Consider the following 6,000-nt stretch of genomic DNA (forward strand, 5'->3'; position numbering starts at 1 on the left):
GGACTTCTGTCTTTTATATAATTGAAAATAGTGAAAACCACTTCTAAGTCCCTTCGTTGGACAAAGTCATTTTCTGTCTAGTTTGATTTCCTTAGTGTTTCCAAATCCTGTTCCATCCTTTTGAGACATTTCTTGTCTTCTATTGAGGTCGCTTTATTTTGGTCCCTAAGTTTGTTACCTTTTCTTCCTGCTAAATCATAATTGTTTGAATTGAATTGAAATATGGTAATTTCCATCCTATGCTTTTGTACATTTATTTCTTTAAATATTAAAAGTAAAGTCCAACAATTGGTGATTTTTTTAGCTTCTCTTTTGTGCTCCTTTTTTACTGAAAAGATGGGTATTTACTTTTTAGTCTTTATTTTTAAAGTCTAGTCAGCTGAATCACAAAAATTGCTAGCCAAAATAATGAGACAGATTCAAGTGATTTGCATAGGGACCTGGAAAAAATATACTAACAAGAAATAAAAATACATATAAACTAACGGGATGTGGAACGAGGGGCTGTTCCACAGAGTCCTTAGGATGAAATATGGAGACAAGATTTCAACCAAAAATAGGCAGGAGAATGCAGAAATTCTTCACTTTTTGGACAAGGAGACCAAGGTCTTGGGAGTTAAGTGTCTTTTCCCAAAGTTTTCAACTCCAGCATCTGGCATGAAGCCAGTTCGAGTACTTACATTTGGGTCACCTCAAATTTTACTTAGAAAAGTGCTATGTTAACAAGTCGACTATAAAATACTATGTACAGTATTATACTATTTTTAAAGAAAAACTGTACATATAAGTATATAAAATACTGGAAGGAATGACACTATTAGTGCGTCAGCAGTAGTTATTTTACACGGCAACATTAAGGGTTTTTTTTTTTCCTTAAAGATTGGCGCCTGAGCTAACAACTGTGGCCAATCTTTTTTTTTTTTTTTTTTTTCTTTTTTATCCCCCAAAATCTCCCCTGGTACAGAGTTGTATATCTTAGTTGCAGGTCCTTCTAGTTGTGGCATGTGGGACACCGCCTCAACGTGGCCTGACGAGTGGTGCCATGTCCGTGCCCAGGATCCGAACCAGCAAAACCCTGGGCCACCGAAGCGGAGTGCGAGAACTTAACCACTCGGCCACAGGGCCGGCCCCTAAGGGAGGTTTAAGTAAGTTTCTTTTTCTTCTGTGCATTTCTGTGTATTCCAAGCTGTCTGTATCAAGCCTATATTATTTGCAATTATTTAAAAAATTTTTTATGCACTGTTATATATTACTTTACCATAAATGGAAAAGATGGGGTAGGATTGGAAAGTAGTTTTGGATTTTTAATGAGTATGGTATTAAGTAAGTGTATTCAAATATCTAAGCCAGTTGATAACTCTGTCTGGGAAATCATGAGGCAGAAGGAACAAATAGAAGTTAGTGGGCATTCCCTCCTTTCTCAAAATCTTTTCCTGATCTCCCTTCAAAAGAAGCCCTCCCCCAAGATTAGTTTTTAGAAAGGTGTAGGATTCTGATTTTATTACCCTTGAGATTGCATCAAGCTCCAGGCAGCTATACAACAAAACCCCGAGATAATTCAGATTCAGATATGAAGAGACTGGCTATGGGCTCCCACCCTCTGAAGCTGACTCAACCCTAACTGGCAATAAATTTAATTGTATATTTTATATTTTAGGATTGAATTATTTGGGCTGCACTTTTACTGTTATGATGGGAATTCTGGAAACGGTTTTAATTGTTTGAAAGATTAAGGCCAATGAGCCACAGACTGGGAGAAAATATTTGCAAAAGATGTATCTGGTGAAGGACCGTTGCGCAAAATATGCAAAGAACTCTTAAAACTCAACTATAAGAAAATGAACAACCCGATTAAAAAAGGAGCAAGAGATCTGACTAGATACTTCACCAAAGAAGACATACAGATGGCGAATAATCATATGAAAAGATGCTCCACATCGTATGTCATCAGGGAATTGCAAATTTAAACAACAGTGAGATCCCATTACATACCTAATAGAATGACCAAAATCCAAAACACTGATACATCAAGTCCTGGTGAGGATGCAGAGCAACAGGACCTGTCATACATTGTTGGTGGGAATGCAAAATGGTACAGCCACTCTGGAAGACAATTTGGTGATTTCTTACAAAACTGAATACATTCTTAGCATATGAGCAAGCAATAGCGTTCCTTGGTATTTACCCAAAGGAGTTGAAAACTTGTGTCCACACAAAAACCTGCACATGGATGGTTCCAGCAGCTTTATTCACAACTGCCAAAAACTTGGAAGCAACCAAGATGTCCTTCAGTAGGTGAATCGATAAGTAAACTGTGGTACATCCAGACAATGGAATATTATTCAGTGTCGAAAAGAAATGAGCTATCAAGCCATGAAAAGACATGGAGGAATCTTAAATACATATTACGAAGTGAAAGAAGCTAATCTGAAAAGTATCTGTATACGTATTGTATGCGTATGTATTGTATGATTCCAGCTATATGACATTCTGGAAAAGGCGAAACTATGGAGACAGTAAAAGATCAGTGGTTGCCAGAGGCTAGGGTGGAGGGAAGAATGAATAGGCAGAGCCCAGCAGATTTTTAAGGCAGTGAATCTAATGTGTATGATACTGTAATGCTAGATACCTGTCATTAGACATTTGTCAGACCCATGGAATGTACACCACCAGGAGTGAACCTTAATGTAAGCTATGGACTTTGAATGACAGTGATGTGTCTGTAGGTTCATCAGTTTTAACAAATGTTCCCCCCTGGTGGGGGATGCTGATGCTGGGGGTGGAGGCTGTGCATGTGTGTGGCCAGTGAGTATAGGGAAAATCTCTGTAACCTCCACTCAATTTTGCTGTGAACTTAAAACTGTTCTAAAATATAAAGTCTATATGTAAAAAAATTAAGGCCAACACTTAGCCTTTAATTTAGGAAAATTTTTCCAGTTAAAAAAATTTTTCTAGATGTGAAGCACCCAGGTTTAAAATATATATATACGTGTATTCCAGGTTGTGTGTGTGTGCGTGTGAAAGTAGGTGAGCATTGCATCTTCGTCTTCTTGAAGCACAACAATGAAATCTTTCAGAAATCTTTAAAAGATACTTTAAGAAAAATATTTTTTCTGTTCTATTAAATAGTCCTTATCAGACCTTGTGAATGCAACACAAATGGCAATTATTAAAGCAAATCGAGTAGATTTGGCAGGACAGTCATCAAGAAACACTGGACAAGGATGAAAAATACTCCCTTCTGGGAAAAGCTGCTAAACAATTCATTTCCAGAGGGTCACAGTTCAGGCTTGACTCATTTGGAATGTTTTATAAATTGAAAACACTGAAACTTGGGAAACTCAGAAAACTATAATTCTCATTAATTGGCTGAAATGACTAAGTGTACAAGCCACGGGATCAAGGGGACTGACTGACTGAGGACTGAATAGAGAGCACATTTCTAGCAGAAATGGGCGCTGTAGTTTTTCCAGCAGGTGGCAGCAGAGAGCTGTGTAAGACAATGTTTTCTGAAATGGGGCGTGGAAATCCTCCAGGTGGAGACCTGGAAAGCGCTTTAGCAGCCAGAGAACACCTCCGGTTTTACAGATGAAGAAACTGAGTTCCAAAGAGATTACCTGAACTTTCAGAGACAAAACTCTCCACTAAAATAAATTCCTTGAAATACGTCAGGCTATGCAAATTTCACTTATCATTACATTACACTTAATGCAAACAAATTTAATTAGATATGAAAAAATATTTCACATGAAATATTATTATGATAGAAAAGACTTTGGAGTATTTCCAGAACTCCCTCCCTTTTTGATTAAAACCTTATATAAAAAAAAAGCCATCTGAAAGCTTTTTGATGGAAAGTGCACTGACGGAGAAAAAGCACCGATTTGGGAAGCAAAAACTGAATTTGACTCTTCATCCATCTTGTGTTTGCTGTCTCACCTTGAATAAAGTGCTCAAGCTTTGTGTTCACTTGTAAGGTGGAGTGTTAATATGTACCCCATGGGATTGTTGCAAGGTTTAAATGAGGTCACACTTGTCGTGCACTTGGCTCATACGTAGCAGACGCTTAATAAACGTTACTTCTTTTTCCACCCATTCGGGGTACACAGAGGTGGAGACGCTGGGTACTCCCATCCACAGGGCTGCCAGATAAAATGCGGCACACTCAGTTAAATTTTAATTTTTCATAAATGACGAAGACTTTTTTTTAGCGTCGTGTCCCAAATTTTGCATGAGACATAGTCACAGTAAAAAATTGCCTGTCGTTTATCAGAAACTAAAATTGAACGGGGTGTCCTGTACTTTTCCTTGCCAAATCTGGCAACCCTAATTTTTAAAGGCTCCGGATTTATTATAAAATGAAGAAACCTCAAAACAGTGTTATAAAATCAGTAGTAAATTTTTAAATACTTAAATTTAATAAGTTAAAATACCAAGCAAGAACTGCATGGCAGTATAACTGTGCCCGTCACCAGATAATGATAGGACTGAGAACAAATATTAACTCGCAGGGCACTAGAGGAAGTGTCGTCTCGTATTGTGACATATGCTTAAAGCTGCATAACCAACGTCTTCATTTAATCTTGTTTGTGTGCCTTTGTGACTGTATTGTGACCTCCTTTGGAGATGAGGTCAAAGATTTAGATTTGAGGTCCTTCGTGACCGTGAGGGCTCAGCCAAATGGCCCTCTGGCCCCTCAGGATAAGCCCTACTCACTCTCTGATAGAATAGGAAAGATACTCGGTATTTTATCCTAGAAAAATGTTTCCTTTGTCAAATATGACAGGATCTTTCACATGGTTGTATTTTATGTGTTATTCCTTTGTTGATGTTGGGAAAAAGACAGAGAAGCTAATGGGCTGAATGCAGCCAAGGGACAGAGTGGCCCAATTTCTACCCTGTAAGGAACTGGAGGAGCTGCAGTGAAACTTTGGTATGACCCAAAGGAGGCCATGTTCTCCTTTTGACCACTTGCATAAAGGAGAATTATACTTTGTTATGTACTAAAGTTGTCTAGTCGTCACATCACAAGTACTTTTTCAGATCACTGTGGTCCTCTCGCAGCACCACGAAGGTATCAGGAAAGAGGGTAGCCTGGACAAGCCTGGTTAAGTAGCCAGCCTCAGTGTTTGCCACTGTGCCAAACTTGCAAATAAAGCCAAAACTTAAAAAAATATATATTGTTAGGGTTTCCTTTTTAAACTACGTTTATTAAATATTGAATGAATAAAAAAGAGTATTTGCAAAATATATGTAAGAAATAAAGAATCATGATGTAATGGACCTCAGTGTGTAGCCCACCATTCAGTTTTAGTGTTTTTGTGTTTATAAGTTCTCTTGGTTTTCATTATAGTTTCACCACATATGTTTATATTTCTAATATTTGTGTGTATATATGTGCTCAAAATTTTTTTTTCCCTGAGGAAGATTTGCCCTGAGCTAACATCTGTGCCAATCTTCCTCTATTTTATTGTGGGTTGCTGCCATAGCACGGCAACCAATGAGTGGTGTGAGTCCGCACCCAGGAATTGAACCCAAGGCTGCCACAGTGGAGCACATCAAACTCAAGCACTAGCCCACAGGGTCAGCCCTTGTGCTTAAAATTTTAAGAGAAATATGGCATGAATACAAAATCACACATGAAAACATATATGTTTAATTTAAAAAACAGCAGTAAAACAAACTCTTGTGGGGCCAGCCCAGTGGCACAGCAGGTGGCTTCGCACATTCCGCTTCAGCGGCCCGGGGTTCGCCAGTTTGGATCTCGGGTGCGGACATGGCACCGCTTGGCAAGCCATGCTGTGGTAGACGTCCCACATATAAAGTGGAGGAAGTGGGCACGGATGTTAGCTCAGGGCCAGTCTTCCTCAGCAAAAAGAGGAGGATTGGCAGCAGATGTTAGCTCAGGGCTGATCTTCCTCAAAAAAACAAAAAAAAAACTCAAAAAACAAACACTTGTGAAGCTATTTCCAGGCCAGGAAAGAATATTATCAAGACTCA

Source organism: Equus quagga, chromosome 11 (assembly GCF_021613505.1).
Source record: "Equus quagga isolate Etosha38 chromosome 11, UCLA_HA_Equagga_1.0, whole genome shotgun sequence".
Taxonomy (NCBI): domain Eukaryota; kingdom Metazoa; phylum Chordata; class Mammalia; order Perissodactyla; family Equidae; genus Equus; species Equus quagga.